Genomic DNA, 13,034 nt, shown 5'->3' with positions numbered 1-13,034 from the left:
TTCCAGGAAGTAAAGTCAGATGGATTCCTAAAAATGGCCACCATGAGAAGAATAGGGGAAATATAAGGTATACAAGAAATAAAAAGCCTGCAATTATCTTTAAGTATAGGCTTGTAGATTGTTGTTAATAATTATTTCTAAAGATGCCTTTGTTGTAATTTTTGTGATACAGGTGAAGTTTCTCATTAATAACGGCATGCAATGTCAAGCTGATCCTATTTAATTCACTAGTAAGACCTCATTTTGGACATGCAGTCATTTTTTAATTCCAGTTTACAAAGCATATGCAGGGAAAATCTAGGGAAGGACCACCTTCAAGCCACGTAAGTGACTGATGGTTTTCATACAAACCATGGCCAAATTAATGCTTGACTGGACTGGATTGCCATGGCTGTAGTTTGTATGGTATCACAATCAAAGAGTTTTTCTCTTTTTAACAGAAGTAGTTTAAAAGTAAAATTTTGTTGAAAAAGCACAAACAAAAATTCTGCATACCTACATGTATTCACATAGTGAGGGGCACAAGTTTATCAATTGGACTCTCTCACTTAAAAAATGTATCACAAATGTATCTAACTGGATTCATTTAAAAAATGTGTGAATCCTGATAAAAGTTGTGTGAACCTCAAAAACAATCTAAATTAGACGCCTATATTTTCAGCACATCAATAATTATTTTTCTTTACCTGCAGTGTTTTTTTAAGCGATAAAACATGTGGAAATGTGCATGTACTGCAGAGACATAATAAATAGGTGTTTTTTTGCATTGACATATGCTTTAATGGTTCTTGAAACCACACGAATGCCTCAACGTATCTACAAGTTAGTTTTATGAATTCAAAGTATGACAAAACAATAATCGACCATATTCACTTATGTTTAGCATGGCATAAGTGTAAAGTTCTATTGGAAAATATAAATTGTTTTTGAGATGTTATATACAATATCCATTTTTACAACATGTACAGTATACAATCTTTGTTTTACAAGTAAAAAAAAAAAGGAAAATATATTTTACAATTTGTATTCCTTTAGTCATTACTGTTATACTGTATATATGTAAATAAGTATACATTTTAGTTAAAGATGAATACCAAAATCCTTCTGAAATGGAAGTTCCCCATGCCTCCTACTTTGTCTTTCTGGTGTACTGCTATTAACAATGTCCTGCCACTTTATAAGTTGATGTATGAAAGTCAGAAGTGTCTCAAAAAAGTTGGTAAAACTTGGACAGCCTGGATCAATTCATGAGGCTCCAGGATGACTTAAATTGCTTATGCAGGCTGGCTGCTACACTTTCCTCTTGGCCTTCTTTCTTGGGGCGGGCTGGTTGTGATTTCTTCTTCACACCCTAATTCTTTCTCTTCCTTCTTTGAACTCTTTCGGTGCATTTGCTTTTCCTTATGAGTTTCAGCACTGTTATGGAAATAAAAACAAATTTAACCCAAGAACAAAAAATATATATATTAATTGCCACTTACTAGTTTTCACCTGGTGATCCTGCCAGTAACACACTTCCTGTCCTAGGATGACAGGGGGCCTAGGATGCTCCCTCACCAACTTTATCTATAGAGAAGCAGCGTTGTCACTTCACCATAGGACTGCAGAACCTCCCTCGTCTTCATAACATAGAGAGGTAGGAACCTGTAGCCCTCAGAGATAACTGGGAAGAATGTAACTTATAATAGTGCAACACACTCAGATAGCACATGAAGCTATCAGCTGATAATAATTTTGAAAGAATCCACAGGAATTTGTTTGAGCTTATTGAACAAATGTAAAAAACACATTAATTTTGGGATTGTGAGAAAGTTTCAAATATATGTAAGCAACTAGAAAAATTTGCATCTAAAATCTCAGATAACATCATATGACTCACTCCCCAAAACTGCCTATTATTCTTCTCAATCCCTGGGCTACCTATTTATCAAATGAGACTTATCCATACAATATGTGTAGCAATACACTGGTTGATTGCATATCATTGGAAATCACCATCGATACCTCTAACACATTTGAAAACTAGAATTAATAATATAAATTTCATGCAAAAAATATTTCACACAGTACACAATACGTATCATTTATATGATAAAAAATGGAACCCATGGTTTAATCACTCCAATCACTTCTCCAATTCAGAATAGTGATACCTTTCAAAAAAGACACTAAAGATGATATTTTACGATACTACAGTTATAATACTAATTAACATTTACTAAACATTTCTCTCAAGTATTGAATACAATATGACAATGTTACATATTTGTAATTTTTTATATTATATTTTCATGGCATATGTAAACAACTTTTTTGTACCAATGTTTTTTACACATAATAAAAGTTTGTAAACAAAACAAAAAAACACATTCAATTGTTCATTTAACAGATCTAAAAAGAGCTCTGCTACACGAGGGGAAATACCCAGCAAAATACTCAGTCAATGCACCCTCATCTTGATTCACAGCTAGGAGAAGAACTGCAGAACTCATCCAAACACTCACACATCCACCCCAGGACAAATTCCTACATGGCAACAAAAACCGCCCTTGCATCACACACCTGGTAGCAGAGCCAGAAAAGATGAGGAAGGCCTCTCTTACACCTCTGACTCGGGGCCCCTAGTAGTGCGAACAGAAGGCGCAGGAGTGCAGAGTGGTATAAGTGCCTGTAGGTCTTGCCAGTAGCACAGCGGGTATCCACGCCAGGCAGGAGAGGTCATCAGTAGTCTTTAGTGAAGCAGACTGGTTGGTAGACAGCTGGAGCATGGCAGACTGAAGCAGGCTGGTACTGACGACAGCGGGCAGGTGAGGTATGTTCTGGTAGCAGACTGAAGAACAGCAGGCACAACAGGACGTGTCAAGAAGCAGGGTCAGGCAAGCAGGGTCATAAACTGTCAGGACAGATCAGGTACAGAGGAGCAGGCAATAGCGTGGTTGGGGTTCAAGCCGGGTCAGGAGCCAATCAGTACAATAGAAGCCAATGGAGCAGACAGAAGCAGAGGTTAAGGACAAGCCAGGGTCGGTGCAGGTCGGAGTTCAGAGAGTGGTCAGACAAGCCAGGTCAGCAACTGGAATCAGGACATAGGATAACAGGAACACAGGATGCAGGGAATGCTGAAAGACAAAGCAGCACTGATCCTAAGCACTGGCTGAGTTTAAATAGCCTGTTTGGTGCCAACACCTGTCACAGGTGCACGTGTGCGCTGTTGCGTATGAGAATGTGCGATGGCTCGCATGCGCGCAAGTTCGCGCATGCACATATGCTGCATTAGCCAGTGCCCAATTCTTGCGAGCACGAAAAGGAACATGCTTTAGTCTGTGCAGCGAAGGCCTTTCCTTACATCTTGGTCAACAATACCAACATGGTGTCTTTGAGGTAAAAAATCTCAATACCTGCCGATGAGAGGCACCTGGGCTGTAATTCACGAACAACCACAAAGTCTGTGACATATACAGCATGCTAGGAGGCAAGTCAGACATCAGCCCTAATACCAACTCCAGCTCTAACTATGCTGGATTTACAGACCATTACAGTACAGGGTCCCTCAACAACTACATCAGATATACCCCCAGGTCTCTTAACTATGTCGATGATGCCATGAGGCAGTGGGTACACTTCTCCTTATATTCTGGAAATATCCATGACTGCAAGATTTATGGAACATAGTTAAAAAACACGGTGGCAACCCTAACGAAAGTGTATCTAATGGGCAAACCATTGGTATGTTTACTTCACAGTACTCCTTTATAGATTAGGAATTGCAAAAAGTATCTCATTAATCGCAGTCATCAGCTGACTGCAGTTAAAGTGTTTCTAAAGGCTGAAGGTTTTTCACCTTAATGCATTCTATGCATAAAGGTAAAAAACCTTCATTATGTAGCTCCCCCCAAAGCCCTCCCTTATACTCACCTGAGTCAGATCGCGATCCAGGAATGTGCACGAGAGCAGCTGCTATCCTGGGTCTCTGTCTTCTCACTGGCTGAGAGACAGCAGTGAGAGCCATTAGCTCCCTCTGCTGTCAATCACAGCAGGTGAGGAGGAAGTGGGGGCAGGGCTCATACTCGTTCTGTGTGTCTTATGGACACACAGAGCAGGGCTCAGGAGTGAGCACGCACAAGTGCCCCCATAGCAAACAGCTTGCTATGGGTGCCCTTGGAGAAAAAGAGGAGGAGCCAGTAGCGCCAGTAGGGGACCTGAGAAGAGGAGGATCAGGGCTGCTCTGTGCAAAACCATTGTACAGAGCAGGCAAGTACAACATGTTTGTTATTAGAAAAAAAAATCCTTTAATATCACTTTAAGACATGTATGCGCACAATGTGTAAAAAAAGAAAAACAAAATGCAGTGGTATACCAGAATTCATTAAATCCAGCAAATGGAGAACCTCACCTGAGAAAACAGGAAGAGAAATACTTCTGTATGTGAACACCATGGTTTCTATATAAAGGATGTCATGACCAACTTCAACTGAAAACCGCTGCTGAACACTAATATGGTATTAACTCCAAAAACAAAAATATAACATATTGCATCATACCAATCCTTAGTGGTAGCTGCGTTAGTTTTTTTTTTTTTTTAGTATTTTTCCTTTATATCTCCTGGTGATCCAGCCAGTAACATTTCCAATCTAAGGGTATCTGTATGCTTGAATTAGTAAAGCAGACACCTTCGGACAACAGCATTGTCAGTCTGAGGGGAGGGTAGTGTTATGCCGCGTACACACAAGCGGTTTTGCCTTTGGAATAAACTCTGAAGGTTTCTCCGACGGAATTCCGCTCAAGCTGTCTTGCATACACACGGTCACACCAAAGTCCGACCGTCAAGAACGCGGTGACGTACAACACGTAGGACGGGACTAGAAAAAGGAAGTGCAATAGCCAGTGCGTCACCCTTTGGGCTCCTTCTGTTAATCTCGTCGGAACAGCATACAGTCAAGCGGGTTTCCCGATAGTAATTAGTTCCGTCGGAAAAATGTAGAACATGTTCTCTATCTAAGTCCGTCTGAATTTTTGACGGAAAAAGTTCGATGGGGCATACACACTGTCGGAATATACAATGAAAAGCTCCCATCTGACTTTTTCTGACGGACATTCCGCTCGTGTGTACGCGGCATTAGAGTAGCAGATTTAAAAAACTAAAAGAAGAAAAAGAAAACTAATGCTGCCACCACATCTAAGAATTGCTGCAATTTAATACATTTTTGCTTTTAGGATTATTGTCACTTTAACACCCCTCTGGGATGGGGTGAGCTGGGGGCGGTCCGGGGGAGGCAGAAACCCCCACCCTTCTCCTGTCTCTCCTTTTTTTTCCTCTTCTTTTTCTTCCTTTACTTCTAATGCCTCCCTTCCCATGCTATTATATACACAGTTCTTCGGCCCCTGTATGTATTCTCCACCTTTCTTCATCCAAACTGTCCCTCTATTCTTCCGATAAAAGAAAAACCATACAAACAGTTAAACTATAAGTTATAATGTTTTACTACCAGCCCAGTTTGAGACATACTGTAGTAAAATGCATGTTTAATCAGGGCTTTTTTTCTCAGAGAATAGGTCCAGGTACTCACCCCTTCTGAGTCACCCTTTGTCTCTGCCCCCTACCCACCTCCGAGCACTGTGTTTTTGGTCCACCCACTACCCACCTCTCAGTACTGGCCCTTTAAGAGAATATAGAGCCAAGTATCATGTTGTGGTTCTAGGTAATTTGTATGGATGTTGTTAATGATAATAAGAAAAGCAGTAAAATAGATCCTCTGGAATCTGCAACAATCCCCCCCCCCCCCCCGCAGCAATAAATCCTTCCCTGCGACAATTAAAAGAACAGTAAAATAGATCCCCTGCAATCAGCAACAATAGACTCCCCAACAACAATACACCCCATACAACAATAGTTCCCCCAAGCAACAATAAACCTTCCCCTGCAACCATAGACCCCCTCCCCACAAAAAAATGCCCCCCAGCAACAATAGATTCACCCCAGCAACCAGCATCAATAGACCCTCCAGCAGCCAGCAACAGCAGGCTCTCCCTCAACTGTAGAGCTCTCCCGGCAACATACGACCCCCCCCCAGAAACAATAGATCACCCACCAGCAACAATAGATCAACCACCAGCAGCAATAGACCTCCCTGACAACAATAGACCCCCAGCAACAATAGACCCCCCCCCAGCGAAAATAGATCCCCCAGCATCCATAGGTCCTCCAACACACTCCATCACCCCTTGCCTTTACATACATTCAGTGCTGGAGGTGCCGTTCCCCCGTGTTCCCGCTGAAAAAAAGCCCTGTGTTTATCCATATTGTACACTTGTACTCCGTTATATGTGTGTTAGTCACCTTAAAATTTTACGTTTCTCAAACAGGTTGTCCATTTTTCTGTTTCCTTCTTACATAAATAATTTCTAAAAAATAGAGAGAGAAAGAAATGAGTTGATAAGGTTTACACACGCTTTATGAATAAGTATGGTATGTTCAGAAAGATCCAGGTATCTGCATTTCACCTACATTACCAGCTTTAGTAAATAGAAATAATGAAATAATTAACATATTTGTATTGCTGTTAATGTACAATGAATAAATAAGGTATCTTATAGTTCCATTTATGTTAAAGCGGAATTAAACTTAAAAAGTAAAAAACAGCTGACAGGCAGGTTTTTTATGACAAAACAGAACCCATTTGTCTCTTCTGTCATAACTACTTCTCTCTGCCGGTCAGCATTTGTATACACTGAGCCGCACATACACAGCTCCACTTATGGCACTTATGGCACAGCTCTGTGCCACAATGATGGGACTCGTCTCCCATGCGCACGCATGGGAGTGACGTTATCTTGGCCCAGCCAATCCTGCAGCGGAAGAGTCGAAACATGAAAAGAAAAAGTATTCACACCCCTTGAAATTTTCCACATTTTGTCATGTTACAACCAAAAACGTAAATGTATTTTATTGGGATTTTATGTGATAGACCAACACAAAGTGGCACATAATTGTGAAGTGGTAGGAAAATGATAAATGGTTTTCTAATTTGTTTTACAAATAAATATGTGAAAAGTGTGGTGTGCATTTGTATTCAGCCCTCTTTACTCTGATACCCCTAACTGAAATCTAGTGGAACCAATTGCCTTCAGAAGTCAACTAATTAGTAAATAGCGTCCAACTGTGTGTAATTTAATCTCAGTATTAATAGCATAGTATTAGTATTAATAACAGCTGTTCTGTGAAGCACTTAGAGGTTTGTTAGAGAACCTTAGTGAACAAACAGCATCAGGAAGGCCAAGAAACACACCAGACAGGTCAGGAAGAAAGTTATGGAGAAATTTAAAGTAGGGTTAGGTTATAAAAAAATATCCGGAACACTGTTCAATCTATCATCCAAAAATGGAAAGAGTATGGCATAACTGCAAACCTACCAAGACATGGCCGTCCACCTAAACTTACAGGCCGGGCAAGAAGAGCAGTAATCAGAGAAGCAGCCAAGAGGCCCATGGTAACTGTGGAGGAGCTGCAGAGATCTACAGCTCAGGTGGAAGAATCTGTCCACAGGACAACTATTAGTCATGCACTCCACAAATCTGACCTTTATGGAAGAGTGGCAAGAAGAAACTCATTGTTGAAAGAAAAAACATAAGATGTCCTGTTTGCAGTTTGAGAGAAGCCATGTGGGGGACACAGCAAACATGTGGAAGAAGTGCTCTGGTCAGATGAGATCAAATTGTGACTTTGTGGCCTAAAAGAAAAACGCTATGAGTGGCAGAAAAACTAACATTGCACATCAACCAGAACACACCGTCCCAACCGTGAAACCAGGTGGTGGCAGCATCATGTTGTGGGGATACTTTTCTTCAGCAGGGATCAGGGAAGCTGGTCAGAGTTGATGGACAGATGGATGGAGTCAAATACAGGGCAATCTTTGAAGAAAACTTGTTAGAGTCTGCAAAAAACTTAAGACTGGGGTGGAGGTTCATCTTCCAGCAGGACAACAACCCTAAACGTACAGCCAGAGCTACAATGGAATGATTTAGATCAAAGCATATTCAGGTGTTAGAATGGCCCAGTCAAAGTCCAGACCTAAATCCAATTGAGAATCTGTGGCAAGACTTGAAAATTGCTGTTCGCAGACGCTCTACATCCAATCTGACAGAGCTTGCAAAGAAGAATGGGCAAAAATGTCATTCTCTAGATGTGCAAAGCTGGTAGAGACATCCCCAAAAAGACTTGCAGCTGTACTTGTAGCAAAAGGTGATTCTACAAAGTATTGACTCAGGGGGGCTGAATACAAATGCATGCCACACTTTTAACATATTTATTTGTAAAAAATTTGGAAAAACATTTATCATTTTCTTTCCACTTCACAATTATGTGCCACTTTGTGTTGGTCTATCACATTAAAAAAATCCCCAAAAAATACATTTATGTTTTTGGTTGTAACATGACAAAATGTGGAAAATTTCAAAGGGTATGAATACTTTTTCAAGGCACTGTATGTGACTAATAGGAGCACTGACACCACACTGCTAGATAGGATCAATTGGTAGGTAAGTCTGCCATAATGTGCTAATATGCTGTGCATACTAGTACATTATGGCATAAAGCTCCTGGGGAGTCCCTTTTTTAGAAATGTTTAATTCCACTTTAAGTTATTTAGTTGTTCTGATACAAGCTCATGTTTTCCATTTAAAAACACTCAGCACTTTCTGCAAGAACAATTTTAGTTTCATTCTGCTACTTAGGAGATCCCCATTTAATTTGCTGAAATTATAGAATACTTATCATTAAAAGTAAAGCAAAATGTTTCAAGCAAAAAAAGTCCCTCTGGATTCTTATGCCGCGTACACACGAGCGGACTTTACAGCAGACTTTGCTCGGTGGACTTTTCGGCGGACTTTACGACGGACTTTCTGAATGAACGGACTTACCTACACACAATCCACCAAAGTCCGTCGAATTCGTACATGATGACGTACGACCGGACTAAAACAAGGAAGTTCATAGCCAGTAGCCAATAGCTGCCCTAGCGTGGCTTTTTGTCCGTCGAACTAGCATACAGACGAGCGGACTTTTCGACCAGACTCGATTTCGACGGATTAATTTAAAACATGTTTCAAATCTAAGTCTGTCCAACTTTTGAGAAAACAAAGTCCGCTGGAGCCCACACACGATCGAACTGTCCGACCAAATCCCGTCCGCCGGGTAAAGTCTGCCGTAAAGTCCGCTCGTGTGTACGCAGCATTAGTTTTTAAAAAATTTAGAAATCCTTTATTTGCATATAATTAGACAAAAAAAGCTCCCTTTGGGCTTGGAGAAGTTGGGGAGACACTGGGCCCGTTAGCATCAAAATTTTACTCGTTTTATTTGTGTAACTGTTGTGGTCAAAGCATATGCGTATTTGTAAATTGTTATCAAAGACATTACCAGGTTTAAATATTTGTGTCTGGAAATTTTGTTGCAGGACATTGGTCATTGTCGCACTAAAATTTGTGTTGCATTTTTTACACATCACTCCACTCTGAACACTGTGCTGTATGTTCTATATTCCACATAGCTCCACTTTGCACTCTATGTTGTACATTCTATACCATACACTGCACCACTCTGGAAACTGTGCTGTACATCCTATGCTCCAAACGGTGCCATTCTTTACACTATGGCAGCGGTTCTCAAACTGGGGGTCGATTGCCGATTCGCCAGGGGGTCGCGAATGCTGGCCGAGATGGACCCAAAGTTACTGCCGGAGTCTGTCCGTCTCGGCCAGTGAGGTGTCACTTCCTGGAGAGGAGAAACCGCACGGAAGTGATGTTCCGTCGCCGCCATCTTGGTACTCTCATCCGCAGTAAGGCTACACTTAGAAGTCGGCAAGCGGACATCTTTTTACACTCACCGAAGTCCGCTTGTTGCGGACGAGTGTACCAAGAGGGCAGCGACGAAACGTCACTTGCAGAAGCTGAAGAACACCTGTGATTTTTGGTAAGTCAGACACAGTAATTATAAAAGCATTTTTCACTGCGTGTCACCAGGGCAATCAAGACAAAGATTTTTTAAAAGTAAATGCTGACATGACAAAATTTTTTTTTATTATGGAACAATACATATCATTACTATATAAACGTCCCAGTTGGTTCCTCAAAAGTGGTTATTCCGTGCCAGTGCTAGATACATGTTTGGGTGCTATACACTTTGTATCTAGCACTGGCACGGAATAACCACTTTTGAGGAACCAACCAGGACGTTTATATATAAATCAGTGGTGGGGCGCAAACAAACTGAAAAAAATCTGAAAAAAAACAAAAACATTAAAACGCAGCCACTGTGCCCATCAATTGTCGCCACTGTGCCAGCAACGCCGCCACTGTGCCATTAAATGCAGCCACTGTGCCCATCAATTGTGCCCATCAATTGTCGCCACTGTGCCAGCAAACGTTGCCACTGTGCAGCCACTGTGCCCATCAATTGTCACCACTGTGCCCATCAATTGTCGCCACTGTGCCAGCAAACGTCGCCACTGTGCAGCCACTGTGCCCATCACTTCTCACCACTGTGCCCATAATTGTCACCATTGTGCCCATCAATTGTCGCCACTGTGCCAGCAAACGCTGCCACTGTGCCATCAAACGCGACCAACGAAAAGCGCTTGTGCATCAGCCCGGCGCAAACCCGCAATCCACCTGTGATGTTCTTACAAGGAGGAATAATCCACCCGCTGCAGACGGACCATAAGAAGGGAACATCACAGGTGGATTGCGGGTTTGCCGGCAGGCTGATGCACAAGCGCTTTTGATCTCTATTATATGAGATCCTACAAATCTGGTAAGCAGTTTGTGATTTTACATCTTATATCAGAATGCTGGAACACTTTATCAATTGAAGACCAGATGCTTCTTTTGGAATTCAGAGATTAACATATGGACTTTTTATTATTTATGGTCTAATATATCTGTTTATAAAATTTTTATGGTCTAATATTTTTTAATTTTCACACTGAAGGATTTTTGTGATATTTTCTGACACATTAATACATTCATTATATGCACTACAAAGTTTGTATTATTTTGTATGCACAGAATTACTCATATATTTTCATATATATGTCTTTTGTTTGTGCGCTTTTTTTTCGTTTTCTATTTATCTTGAGCTTTTAGTATTTAAGCTATCAGAGCTGCTGCATACAGTTACATCACTTTTTACTCCTTAGGTTAGCGCAGATATCCTCTCTTTTATATATATTTTTCTCTCTGCACACTCTGATATAAGTGTTATACTCTACGCTGTGCCACATTGTATACGCAGTCATTTCATCATCCCGCACTGGTCAATGGAGATACCCACAGACTGGCACCCAAGGAGAAGATGCCTGTGCAGGCAAGGGACCCAGATCATTAGAGAGGAGGTAAGATTAGTTTTTTCTTTATCTGTGATGTCAGTAGCTCCAGCAGACTCAGAGTTGTCACTCAAATAACATTCTATACTATTCCCCTTAGCTCTTCCCCCGGTAGCTGCATAAAGTCTGTCATACATGGAGCAAAATTTCAACAGTTCACCAAGGACCAGCCGAATTTCAAACCATGCATGGGCACTACCCACCGAACAGCATTTGCTGCCATGCAATATGCAGCTATCACACTTTGCAGGGATGGATGGATGCTTAAAGAAAGGTCACAATTTCTTCTGATAGGGATTTTCACCTTAAAGTTCTTTAGGGGACACTGTGCCGCTCATTCCACCAACAGAAATAAGGTATCATAGTGTAGTACTTTTATTTAAATAAATGCAGTAACTAAAAACAGTTCACTAGCAGTATCAAAAACCAGCCAGTACTGCAATAAAAACAGCGCTCGTGCACTCACATAAAAAACGCTGCCACCATGATAATCAGCGTGGCGACGTGATGTCACATGGACAGCTCCTCCTAACACATTTCCCAGCCAATGTGTGTTCTTAGGGGCCTCTGAGGACACACATTGGCAGGAAAACGCATTGGGCGGAGCTGTCCACGTGACGTCATGTCGCCCCGCTGCTGATAATCATTGTGGCGGCAATTTTGATGTGAGTGCACGAGCACCATTTTTATTGCAATACTGGCTGGTTTTTGATACTGCTAGTGAACTGTTTTTAGCTGCTGAATTTAGTTAAATAAAAATACTACACTATGATACCTTATTTCTGTTGTATGGTGGTATCATTTGGTGGAATGGGGAGCACAGTGTCCCCTAATGAGCTTGAACTAAGGTGAAAATCCCTATCAGAGGAAACAGTGACCTTTCTTCAAGCATCCATCCATTCATCCATGCAAAATGTGATAGCTGCATATTGCATGGCAGCACATGCTGTTTGGTAAGTGTGCATTGCATGTGGGGAAGCAATCTGGTTCACAAGTGTAGTTTATTATCTTCACCACGGGTGTCTTTTTTCACTAAATACTCAGTGATCAGTAATTACTACACTATAAGAGCATTTTATTTTCATGTTATTGACTGTTATCATTTGATGTACCATCACATGACTCTGAGGAGGTGACACCACTAGAGAGCGGTTGTTGATGGCTACATCTATATTCAACTGCAAAATGCGTGTTTGCTGTTCTCTTGAACAGCATCAGTTTCTGGTGAGTTGCCACTTCTCCTTGTTTTCACATGAGGAAGTTATATTATTTAGACATTACTGAACACACATGTGGACTGTTTTTGATTTATTGGACTTCCATAGTAGATCTCTAGTAGAGTCTATTTTCCTATTTATTTATTTCTTTGTGAGTGCTGCAACTTTTTGGTATATGTTGTGCTGAAGATTGTATATTTCTCTTTTTGCGAGCAGCTATTTTATACATTTCTTGTTTTTGGGTGTAGCGCTGATTTTATTTTTATTTATTTTTAATGTATGGGCACTACCTATTGTCTTCTGTACAACTGCCCTGATTGGTGTTCCCTGCTCGATCAGTGCCGCAAGCTATAGCCTGCAATGCTGATCAGTGTATTCTGAAGGCGGGGAAGTCTCCCTGATGTCAGAATACAAAAGCTCAGAGGGGAGGATTCCCCCATCCACA

General features: G+C 41.1%; 1 long non-coding RNA gene across 1 annotated transcript in view; it reads right to left on the bottom strand.

Moving 5' to 3' along the window:
• Positions 1-5: 5 nt before the first annotated feature.
• Positions 6-13,034, bottom strand: part of LOC141112278 (uncharacterized) — a 151,899-nt gene continuing 138,870 nt past the window's right edge. Inside the window, exon 5 of the long non-coding RNA XR_012236562.1 lies at positions 6-1,416. This is a non-coding gene — a long non-coding RNA (uncharacterized lncRNA). The remainder of the gene's footprint in view (positions 1,417-13,034) is intronic.

Source organism: Aquarana catesbeiana, linkage group LG11, assembly GCF_042186555.1.
Source record: "Aquarana catesbeiana isolate 2022-GZ linkage group LG11, ASM4218655v1, whole genome shotgun sequence".
In the NCBI taxonomy this organism is placed as follows: domain Eukaryota; kingdom Metazoa; phylum Chordata; class Amphibia; order Anura; family Ranidae; genus Aquarana; species Aquarana catesbeiana.
This window is presented reverse-complemented; position numbering and strand designations above follow the sequence as displayed.